General features: G+C 45.8%; 1 protein-coding gene across 1 annotated transcript in view; it reads right to left on the minus strand.

The window, feature by feature from the left end:
* Positions 1-12,649, minus strand: part of SNTB2 (syntrophin beta 2) — a 309,644-nt gene that overhangs the window by 130,152 nt on the left and 166,843 nt on the right. The window lies entirely within an intron of this gene.

Here is a 12,649-nt window from a genome sequence, read left to right on the forward strand (position 1 = left end):
GTAACGGAGTGAACGGGTTTTCAAGTCACTGGGTACATTGACTCAACCGGTTTTATAAGGCAACTAATACATTAATCTCACGTCAGTTCTTAACATTGAATACAGGAAAACAGAAGGTGTTACTTTAAAGCACTTCACTATTTTCCTGCTGATGTTACATAATAAAATACAGTTGTCTCAAAGACAACACAATTTTACACAATGCTAAGCAATGACTGTGTATTAGTCCAGCAATCGTTATTTGTCAATGTGTTATTAGTACATGCGTGCAAATTACTAACAAACGAGACCATCCCACTCCCACTCCTATAACCCCTTTACCCACCTCTCACTATCCTTTCCACTGCCCCCCGTCTCTACCAGCAACACCCCGCACTTACAAAAACGTCCTTCTCTCATTCCTATTGGCAAAGAAAATGTTACTTACCTTTGGTAATGCTTTTTCTGGTGGACTACAGATTCCGCACCTTAGAGTACTCCACAGACGCCAGACTGGATCTGGAACACTTTCACTAGAAATGCTCCTGCGCACCCAAGGGGCGCCTTGTGTCCATGTAAGCGCAACCCCTCCCCGCCGACATCAGCTTCTTGTTTGACTCTTTCCATGCCTTGGATATGGAGCCCAAAACAATTGGCGGTTCAGTGTGGGTAGCTCTAATTTGGGACCTTTTTAGATGGTAAGGGACCACTCCACAGAACGGGGAGTTGAGGGGACAGTGAGTAAACTGTGGTTGGATAGAATTTCCACCAGAAGGAGCGTTACCAAAAGTATGTAACATCTGAAAAATGTCAATGACAGGCACTTGGAGTGCCAATGCAGTGGTGGTAGCCTCGGCCCTGGTGGAACGGGTAGTCCGAAGCCTGCTTTTTGACCAAACTTTAGCAGCTCTTAATGCAAAGGGCTATCCACCTTGACAGAGTCCTTTTCTGTACCACATTACATTTCTTTGCCGCAGTGAGCCCCCCCCCCCCCCAAAAGAATGTGGATTTTTCAGTGAAGGTCTGTGATGCAATCGCTATAAAAGCTTCATTTTCTTTTTAATGTATTCTCTTCTCCTCTCAAGAAGTGAGGCAAGACAAAGAACGTTGGGAGGGTGATGGACTGCCCAGCATGAAAAAGGTATGACTTTTGGCAAGAAGACTGCCTAGTCCTCAGCACCAGTTGGTCTAGAAAAAAGGTGGTACATGGCAGTTAAACAGAGAACTCGTTCATGCGATGAGCTGAAGAGATCAAACGAGGAAGGAAGTCTTGAGGGCCTGAAGACGCAACGAGCAGCTGTGTATCGACTCGAAGGGAGCACACATGAGAAATGTAAGGACCAAACGAAGGTCACACTAGCATCACAAAAGGTCTGGGAGGGAACATGCATGTCAAACATTTAAGAAAACGCACAACAGCAGGTGATTTAATAAAGGACACTTGGTCCAATCAACACAGAAAGGCCAACAGGGCTAATAAATAACCTACAATAGTGCCCACTACAGCACCTTGCTGGGTCAAATACAAAACAAATAAAAACATATCCAACAGTTTGGCTTGCCAAGGTGCTGTCGTGCGGACTTCAAACCATGCTGCAAATTTGTCCCAGTGCCCGGAGTAAATAGACTTTGTGGAAGGTTGCCAGATAGTCAGGGTGACCGCCACAACTTTGGTTTACAAATTAAATGCAGTTAACAGTCACCACTCTACCTCAACACAAGGAGGTTTAGATTGCACAGGTTCGGTGGAGAACCCTGTCCTGCTGCTGTAATAGAGGATCCTCCCGAAGTGGAAGGCTGACCAGAGGCCGACACACATGCTCAGAAGGTCCAGGTACTACACGGTCCTGTCCCAATACAGGGTCAAGTGGATCACTTGGGTTGTCATGACAGATTTTCCTAACAACTGTTGGCAGAAGAGGCAAAGGTAGGAAGACATACGAGAGTCCAGTGTTTCACTTCTGCTGAAATGCATCTCCTAGGGACAGTCTTCGCAGGAACTGCAATGCTCAAAAGTTTGGACACTGCACTTTCAAAAAGATATAGCCAGGGTACTTCCCATTGTCGGAAGATGCCCTGTGCCACCCCGGGATGCTGCTGCCAATTGTGATCCACCGGATACCGCAAGCTAAGCTCATCTGCTCCAGCGTTCCAAGGATCCAACCAGGTAGTTCACAATCAAGTAAATGTCCTCAAGAACCAACCACCTCAAAAGGAACAAATCCTCCTAGCAGACCCTCATGACGTCCTGCTTGTTGCGGTTCCAGATGGCAGTGGTGTTGTCTGTGATAACCTGTACCTGCCTCCCCTTGATGGAGTTGGGAAGGCCATAACACTAGACGAATGTCCAGCAACTGTAACAAATTGATATGGAGTCAGGATTCCACCAGAAACCAGAGTCCTCTGAGCTCCACCTCTCCCAGATGACTTGCTGTAAGAAAATGGATTATTATTTGGGGTGGGTGTAGTGACTATCCACCTCAAGGAATAAATCACAACCCTTGTGAACCCTCAAAGTCAATTAATTAACCTGAGCTCAACCCCCCTGGTAGCTTCATTTATTTATTTTAGACGTTTTATATAGCGCTGGCCAGACCCAAAGGTATCGGAGCGCTTCACAACATCTGTCACATTAAGAGTCATACAGTCTGGCAAAAAGTATATATGCAGGCTCAGAGCGTATTGACAGTCTCAGCGCGAGGTAGATCCTTAATGTATGGACGTCTGGTAGTATTCCCGTTGTGCGCCTGTTGACTTCGACTCGACCTCCTGTGGGGAGGTGGGATAAAGTCAGGGGTCGTGGAGGCGTAGGAGGTAGAAGACTTAATGTCCCACTAATAGTGCAGTGTGGTGTGCTTTGGTTTGAGGACGGTAACTATTGGTAGGGGAGAGAACGATTGAGGAAGAGGTCTTTGAGCCGTCTTTTGAATTTTACAAAGGAGGGGGTGGTCCTGATATGGACAGGAATGGAAATCCAGATTTTGGGTGAATTTCCAGCGAAGAACCGGGCTGCGGTTTTTGTTTGCGTGATTTCATAGGGATGAGGAGTAGAGTGGTGGTGCTCCTGAGGTTCCCTGTCTGGCCGGCCTTTAGGCCAGGTAGTCTGGTTTCCTTGTGTGCAGGACTTTGTGCGTGAGCAGGCAGTTCTGAAGCTGGCACGCATTTCAACCAGGAGCCATTTTAGTTCTCGGAGTGCGGGTGAGATGTGATCATATTTCTTAATTCCAGTGACCATTCTGGCTGAGGCGTTGAGGGGAGTTCTGAGGGGAGCTAAGTGGGATTTCGTTGTGCCTGTGAGGACTGTGTTCCCGTAGTCTAGACACCACCAGCGATTGAGTCGCTTGCTTGAGGTCCTTGGGTGGGATGAAGGGTTTTATTTTGTAGAGTAGTTTCAAGTTGAGGAAGGTGCTCTTTGCGGAGTTCTTGATGTGCTTTGCCATGTCAAGTTTTGGGTCTAGGGTGATTCCCAACGATTTAACCAAGTTAGCCAGGGTGAGATTGCTGTTGAGAGCATCAAGGGCTTTTAGCCATTCTAGGATTTGGGGGTTCTCTTCCTTGTTGGAGATGAGGAGGATTTCAGTTTTGTATTGGTTGAGTTTTAGATGATTTATTGATAGCCAGTGTTGAACTTTCCTTAAAATGTCGTTGAGTCTCTGAATGTCCTTGATGGAGGAGGTTTCGAGATAGATCTGGGTGTCATCTGCATAGAGGTGGAAGGTGGGTGTTGGCTTTTTTGAGTATGTTGGTGAGGGGTTCCATGTAGATGTTGAAAAGTTGCAGGGAAAGTACCGATCCTTGGGGGACACCCCTGCTGACGGGGTGCAAGTTGGACGAGAAGTTTTGATTTTTAATTCTTTTGGTGCGGTTGTGGAGGAGAACCAGAGTAGAACCACCTCATCTACATCTACCCTTTCTTGGAGGACCTTGATGAGTCGATTATGGTCAACTGTGTCGAAGGCTGCCGATAAGTCTAGGAGAATGAGGAGGCAACATTGGTCTGTATCTAGTGACTTGTGGATATCATCTAGGACTATGAAGATCGCGGTCTCAGTGCTGCAGCCTTTTCTGAAGCCCGATTGGTGGAGGTCTGGTAGGTTGATGTTGTCCATGTGTTGAGTCAGTTGTAAGAGGACGCACCTTTCTAGGATTTTGGTTAGCAGGGGGAGATTGGAGACTGGTCTGAAGTTATTCAGATCGTTTGTGTCCAGGCCCGGTTTTTTCAGTAATGTTGCGACTTGGGCGACTGTGGTTGTTATCCAGTGAGAGCTCGATCTTGGTTCACGATTTTGTCGTTGAAGTTGGCGAAGTTGTCGCACTGAACTTTGGAGGCCTTACCTGAGGATGTAGAGGGCTTGGAGGTTTACTGCCTCATGTGGTTGAAAAGTTCTTTAGGCCTATTTTTTGCATTGTCTAGAGCGCTGCAGAAAAAAAGTGTTTTTTTCATTCTTTATGGGTTGGTTGTACTTCCTGCAAACTGATTTGAGTTGCTCGTGGAGGATTTTGGACGGATTGTTCCGCCATCGTCTTTCTGAGGCTCTTAGTTGTCTTCGTTCACCGTTAATGTTTGTGTTGAACCAGGATCTAGATGGAGTATTGCTTGCTCTTTTTAGTTTCAGGGGGGATAGTTGGTCCAGAATGGAAGTCAAAGTTGTGTTGTAGTGGGAGGCGAGTTCTGTTGTGGAGCGATCCTCAGTGGGGATGGGAAGGAGAGAGCTTACCTTTTCCTCGAGGTTAGCCAAGGGAATCAGAGTTAGATTTCTCGCCCATTTGGGGGGGTGGGATCATGCGTGGGGGGTTGGTATCGGCTCGTTTGGTTGATGTGGAATAGGATGATGTGGGTGTTGGACCAGTCAACGGGCAGGATGTGGTTTATCGTGACTGTCTTGTTGGGCAATAATGGCATCTAGGATTGCTCCTCTTTTAGGAGTTTCCTCTGAGCAGTGTTGGATAAGGTTGTTGGTACGAAGGAGCTCATTCAGGGTTTGGATAAGCGTGTTGTTTTCTTCGTTCTAGTGTAGGTTGAGGTCATCTAGAATTAAGTTGATTGAGTCTCTGAGTGAGCAGTGTGCAATCAGGTCTGACATGCGGTCTGCGAATGTGGTGTCGTTGCCTGGTGGATGGTAGAGGAGATGATAGTGTAGTGTTTTTTTGTCACTTGTCTTGATGTTGGCAGTTAGGCATTCAAAGGTGTTGTAGTTGAAGAGGTCTGTTTACGTTATGGAGATGCTGTTCTTGTGTATGATTGCTATACCCCCCTCCTCTTTGGTATTTTTTGTCTTTGTTAATGATTGCAAAGCCTGGGGGCACCAGCATATCCAAGATTGGGGAAAATAAATCGTTTAGACAGGTCTCGGGGATGAACGCAATGTCTATGTTATGGGTGAGGATTGATTCTGCTAGCTCTGTTGCATGTTTGGTGGCTGACCTGCAGTTTATGAGCAAGCAGTTGATGGGGGGGGGGGGGGGGGTCGCTTCTTTTTTGGGTTTCTTCATTAGGGGGGCCCTGGAGATGTTGGTGTGGACGGCAGGGAGTCTTAAGGAACTCAGCGGGGAGTGGTCTCTTCTGAGTCCCGTGATCCCTGTATCTTGGAGTTTTGGGTGCCGGAAGTGTTGTGTGAGGAGGCAAGAACCGACGCTTTGCTTGTGGACATTGCAGCTTTTGTTCTTAGGGGTCTTTGTGTCTGGTTCACGAGTGGGGTTGAGATCCAGCTAGGGCACAGTCTTGGAAGGCTTTTGTTGTGTGGTGCTGGGGCAGGTGGGAGTCTGGTGAGGGCTTTGATTGGGCTTTCGGAGTGTGGCGAGGTTCATTGTGATTTTGTTAAGGCCCATGATTATGGTTTCTAACTGGGTTTCTAGCAGGGCGAGACGATGTGCCATCTCCACAGAGGTGGTGGTGGGGGTGTTGAGTGCGGGGTTATCCAGGGAAGGAGGTAGTTTGTCAATGTTGTGCTGCCTCTCGGTTTTTGTGTTGTCAGTATTGGCTCTGTGAGGGGCCTGGGGTGTGGTGGGTCGTGCGGATCGTGTCGGGTTTTCCTCGTTCTCTTGCGAGTGGCACAAAGCAGACAGGCTTAACTGGGGCAGTGTGTAAAGTATTTATGAAGTACCAAAACAGTAATAAAGTGAAAACACAACACAAGAAGAATCTCTAAACAAATTAGAAAAATTAGTAAAAGTTCATTAACAAAGTGACACAAAAATGACAAATCCCATAAGCAGAACCTGAGATAAGAATGTTTAAAGTTTTAAATAGGAATAGCGCCAAGAAGAATAAAGTCCTAATTATAGTCAATGGTTGCAGTAGACAGGGACCTAGGTGTAATTTGAGGCAGACTGTGATGGAGAATAGGTCAGATACACCAACCAGATTTTTCCTGGTCAAAGAAAGACTTTACCTTCTGAGTTTAGTCCTGTAAGTCCCAATCTACCACAGGAATACACTTCTAAAGCCCCCTGGTTCTGAAATAAGGCAGTTAGAGACTCACAGGGTGTCCAGCAGAGGCCAACAGCAGGGTCCAGTCCGGATCCAGTTGCCACTGGTCAGCTGAGCAGTTACAAGAGAGGCCACTTGTAGCTTGTTGCAACCCTGCAGCAGAAGTGACCCTTAGCGTCCACTTCTTTGTCCTGGGTACGGGAGGGAGCAGTTTCATTCCTCAGGGCTCCTCTTCGGGTCACATGCAGCGTGTACAGTCCTCCACTGTTCTTTCTCAAGTGGAGCATGGTTCTTAGGTGGGTGGCTGTAGGTGTCACATTTATGCCTGGCATGAGCCAGTGACTAGGAATGACTCCTAGGCACACCCAAACCAACGGGGTAAAAGTTCCCTGGGCCAACCATACTGCCTTTGGGCATTTTCAAGATGGCGAAAGTCTTCAGCCACACTCAAATGAGCTCCAACGGCTATAGGTGTGTTTGATGAACATACTATGGTAATCCTAGGTTTTATCCATCGAAAACTAAAATCCAGTTTTATGCAGCCACTGCATCAACAATAAACCAAGAAACATAAGTCTGGTAGAACAAGAGTAGGGGTTTCCAGCAGAAGACAGTGGATACACAGGAATTATTTTGGCATCCTGTTTCCCTTTCTTTCAAGCAATCCTGCAGTATTATTTGTAAAACACAGCAGACCTGTCGAGCAGGATTTGACACCTAAGCAGGAGTAGATACTAATGTAAAAAAAACGATGCTCACAGTCCCCACCCTGCATACTCTGAAGTTTAAAGGAGTTATCTCTGCCCAGTCAGGTGAGTCTGTTGTTTACTCTTGGGAAGCATGTCACACCTATTCAAATGGTAATCCCTGGTAGGGAGAAGTGGGAGAGCTAATGTAAATTTAGCCTCTACTAGTTATCAGGGGTATAGTGCATACAGTTCTAAAGCCAGCAAAAATATAGGGAGCAGTAAAAAGAGAAATATATGTGGTGACCATGCAGAAAATGCAGATGTCCTACACCTCCCCACCCTAGCAGTAACTCATCTGCCACCACCATCCACTCAGAGTTGGGAAGAGAGGTGTCTGCCACTGGTCAGGTTGCAGTCGAGCAGCCACTACTGCAGATCTCATGTAGTCACCTTCAAAACCTGGGTGACATTTGACAGGTTGCCATGTCCTGGGCTCACGGAGAGTTCAAATCACACTGCAGAGGGCAAATATGCCACCGAGTGCAGTGGAAAAGCAGGATGCATGAGACAAACAAGCTAAGAAGCCTCAGAACACCTCTTATCAAGATCCAGGACAGAGGATGAAACATTGCGATCAGAAACCAAATGTACCTGATTTTTTGCAATGGAGGAAAGGGCCTGAACTCTACCTTGTCCAAGACAGCTCCTATGAAAGAAAGTTCTTGCAAAAGAGCCAGGTGTTACTTTGGCACATTGATCGAGAACCCCAACAATGTCAGGAGGCTCGCCCACATCTGGAGGTGGTCTACAACTGACTGTAGCAAGCCTGTCTACAACAGCTAGGTGTCTACTTAGGGGGAGAACTGTTATCCCCAACCTCTGAAGATAGGCGGCAACCACTCCCATCATTTTTTACAACACCTGAGGGGCATTGGTAAGGACAAAGGAGAGTACAGCAAACGGAAAAAGCTCTTCGCCAACCTTGTTACTGCTGTGGAACTACCGAACGTGTACATGAAAGTACACATCCTGGGGGACCAAGACCACCATCCTTGCACCAGGATGCAGGGTAGGCAGAATCTGGGCCAGTGTGAGCCTTTAGAATTTGCCGTTTTATACATAGGCTTTCAGAGAGAGAATTGCTAAAACAGGACAAAGGTATCCATCGTTCTTCGCATGATGAAATACCAGGAATAACAACCCATCCTATTTCCCAGCTTGGAATCCTCTCAATGGCCCCTTTGGACAGTCAAGGGATGCCTTCACATCACCTGAAAAACCTGTGGATCGAATCCACACATGACCAACAGAGTACTACACTAGTGCTGATTCCTCATCCAAAGTAATCAGTGGTATTTAGGTCAGCACAAATGACATATTTGGGAACAACCTGACCATCCTGAAAGGTTAGAGTCAAGGTGGCCCTAATTTTGTCCGCGACCACCAGAGGGCACCTGTATTTGGTCAAAGAGGCATACCTTGCAGACTGACTTCAAGGCTAGGCTAGCCGATTCGAACATCTGCTTGCAGAACGCCTCAATCCTTTTTGACACTCCATTTGGGGGGGGGGGGAATCAGGAAGTTGGTGGCTTCGTTGGATGGCAGTAAGGGCTGAAAGGCTGCAGGACTTCTGTAAAGACGTTTGAATTAATTTCAACAGAAGGCAGTTTTAGGCCCTGAACATCAGCAGCACGTCAAATTATCACAGCAAAGGAAGCACTCTTCTGTTTGTGGGCCACGAAGTGAAAAATCAGCCCCATGTCAGGGAAAGTATCCAGCCCATTGGCCTCCTATAAAAATCCATGTATAAACAGTCATCATCAAAATGTGCGGGAAAATCATCACCATGAACTCCATTGTCCTCTCCGGGTGTCGCCAAACTCTGGTTACAGCTGGAACCAGAAAGACGAAGTCTCTGAGTACAACTCCTCACTACTGAAGTATATTGCCTGAATCAGGCCATATATAAACTGGATTAGCTGGAGTGGAGTCGGAATGCAATCTTGGTCGACGTAGAGACAGATTTAGCTCAGTGTTGGACATCAGATTTCTCTTCTGGCAACATCAGGACTGGTGTCTATGAAAAAGGGACCAGTGTACCTCTTGGAGCCAGAATGGAAGTGGTCACTGGAGTCCGTGAGGAACCCAAGATGGATTCTAGGAGCTTAGTCAGCGCTGAGGACGGATATGCTGGGTATAACCCGACTGAAGGCTCCTGGAGCTCCTTGGGGTGTGAGGCGCACAAGGGGGAGACACAAGAGTGCCAGAAATACTCAGCATGTCTTCTTGACCTGCTGCGGCAACCACTCAGTAATACCAGAAGGGACCACCACAACTACTGTGGCAGCGCCAAGAACAGCAGCAACAACTACCAGCAAGGAAGAGGCAACGGTGGCAGTCGCAACCAGAGGAGTGGATAGCAGCCCCGACAATATGCACTCTCACAGCGGCAACAACTGCCACAAGGGCAACATCTGACAGCACAGCAGTGGTCACAGGAGTTAGCTCAGCTGTAAACACAGCATGAACCACAGCAGCCACAATAGCTTCAAACCTTACAGCTGCAACTAAAGAAGCCACAAAAGATGTGATCACAGTCACTACCCACTTTGCAGCAGCAAAATACTTGCAAGCGCAGCATGGACCAGAACGATGACAGCTTCTGCCATGGCTAGGCCCATAGTAGTAACAGCTGCCACCATGGCAGAAACAAATGCAGCAAAAGCAGCAACTGTAGTAGAGGCTACAGCAGCCACCATCTCTACCACCAGGACAGCCACTATATCAGGAAGAACAGCGGCCAACTTAGCAAGGACAACAGCAGCAACCAATGTAACCACACTTGGGACAACAGCAATGACCACAGCAACAAATGTGATCACACAAGGGTCCACAGCTGCTGCTATGCAGGAAAAAGTGTTGTAACCACAGCAGGGACAACTGCAATAGCAGGAAGAATTCTAACAGCAGAAACAGCTTCCACTACAGGGCTACAAAAGCCACAGTGCAAGCAAAGCAGGTATCAATGCAGTGATCATAGCTGCACTGACAGCAAGGAGTACAGCTACGACTACGGCAGGATCAAAGCAGTGTCAACAGCTATAACTACACCATTGACAACTACAGCAGCAACATTAGCTTTTAGCACTGCAAGGACCAAGTCAACACATACAGCTATGACCACAGCCATCATAAGCGTATAAACAACACCTGTAACAGAAGTTACAGGCACAGACGAAACCACATTTGTGACATCTTTCGCCACAACTGTAATCATAGCAGGGATCACATTAGCGGCCACAGCTTTCACCACAACAGCACCAACCACAGCTGTAACCACACCAAAGGCAAAACCTGCCACCATGGCATGGACAACAAGCAACAGCAACCACAAAAGCATTGACCGCAGCTATAGCTTCAGAAGAGACAACAGCTACAACTGTCACAACAGAAGCAACTACAGCTCCTGCAACTGCAGTGACAACAGTAGAAATCCAGCAGTGACCACACCTGCCAACATGTTAGCAACAGCTGCCAGTCAAAAACAGAATTGAAAGCAGCAACAACTAAGAAAGAAAAACAAGCATCGGCATAGCCAATAGGTCTCGCTTTTGGGACCTTATAAGTATTTAGTTATGCAGCACAATAGCCTTGGTAAAACATCAACCGTTGCATGGCTAAACACTTATAAGGTCCCAAAGGCGAGACCTATTGGCTATGCCAATGCTCGTTTATGTTGGCCAATGGCTTCCGTATGCCTAAATACAAAAGTAAGAAAATGGTGCCTGGGAATCACCAATCAACACAAAATGTGTCCAATATTGTTAGCAGATCTTTTTTTTTTTTTTAAACTATCGAGTCGATTGAGGACCTGGTCATAGAATCAGATAGCAAACTATGTGGGATAGCCCATTATATTTAAGCATGGCAAAGGTAAATCAGAAGTGTTCCTGACATATAAGGTGAACATTTTACTGCATGTGACAGGCAACAGAGTTGTGCAGTGCACCAGCAGCTGAGATGGGTCTCCTACCTGATGTTGAAGGGATAGCTTGACAGTTATGCTGAACACTAGCAACAGAGCTGTGTAATACTGGAGTATGGTAAAGTGTTCATACTTGTTTGCTAAGTCACCCTAAATCATATTTTCAAGACCCGTCTATTTACCCAACCTGCTTGATTCTGATACGGTAGTCTCACTTTCAACATTACACATATGAGATCAAAAAAACTGCAAAGGGTTGTTGGTTAAAAATGCCTCCGCTGGACAGACTATTGGGTGGCTATGGTTGTATTAATGTGCAACCGACTGCTGGTTGCTCAGTCCTGACTCAAGCTAGCGATGTCACCTTGTTACATGGTATCAAGATAACATATTACAAGGACTGGGCTTTGGTGGTAGTATTCATTGCCCCCAAGCTAGTTATAGAATAAACTGAATGGTAGGAACCCAAGACTTCAAATCTCCCTACATATTAAAACATTTAAGAAACACTCAGGAATGAAGGCTTGGTTGGTGTCCTGACGGTTGTGAATACGGTGGAAACCCTGTATCTATCAACTTTACAGTTGAAGTGAATCCAGAAATTTAAAGAAAGTCATCATTTGCTTAAAGCGACTGAAAACAAGGTTTTACAGAGTGTGGACAGGCAACCCTATTGCTTATTATGAGGGTGAAGACAATGAGGCTGAATTTAAAGGTGTCCAACCCAACCACTGCCTGATAGAAAACCAGTTATAGAAAATAGGGCTGTGAAGCGAAAGCAAAATAACCCATTGCACAAATCCTTCCACAAAGGTCGCGCAATGGAAAAAGAACAGAATAAGTTCATTATTTGAAAGAAAAAGAACTCACTGCGCACATTTTTGATAAGGTGACTTGGGTTGTCACTTTGTTAACATTTTAGGATCATAGCTTATACTTTTGGGTCAAGGCCAATCAAACATCACATACAGGGTTCCGTGCACTGAACCGCTGTGCATAAAAACTCAAGAGTTTAAATAAAGAATCATTAATGAAAATGCAGGTGTCAAACATCTATGCTTAGAAATTTCACAAAATTAAGTTATATCATAGAAAAAACGGTGAAACCTGCGAAGAAAATTCAATGAATCAACATAACATGTGTAGAACAGCTTACTGAAAGTAATTTAAAAATCAAAAGTAAGCATTAAAACTTAACATTTTCAACGAGTTGTATCAAATATAATTAACAACACAAATTAATAGTAATTAATTGCACTAGGGCAACTCACGCAAAGCACATTAAAACATATGCACAACCATATGCACAACATTAAATAAATAAATTATTCAGAATCAGAGTCCGGCGAGTGACTTCTTAGTTGAGAGGAAACATGCATGAACATAAGTACAGTACACATTGTAAATGTTCCCAGAAAAAATAAAATAAGGAAAGTAGTCACCGTTGTCATAGGACCAGGAAAACCAAACCTTGTAGGCCGATGAGGCAGAAAAAAGCAGCGCGTAGGAGAACATGTCAGTAGAATATCGTGGTCATACTTAAGAAATGAAGTAGACACACTGGTC

This window comes from Triturus cristatus, chromosome 12 (assembly GCF_964204655.1).
Source record: "Triturus cristatus chromosome 12, aTriCri1.1, whole genome shotgun sequence".
Taxonomy (NCBI): Eukaryota; Metazoa; Chordata; class Amphibia; order Caudata; family Salamandridae; genus Triturus; species Triturus cristatus.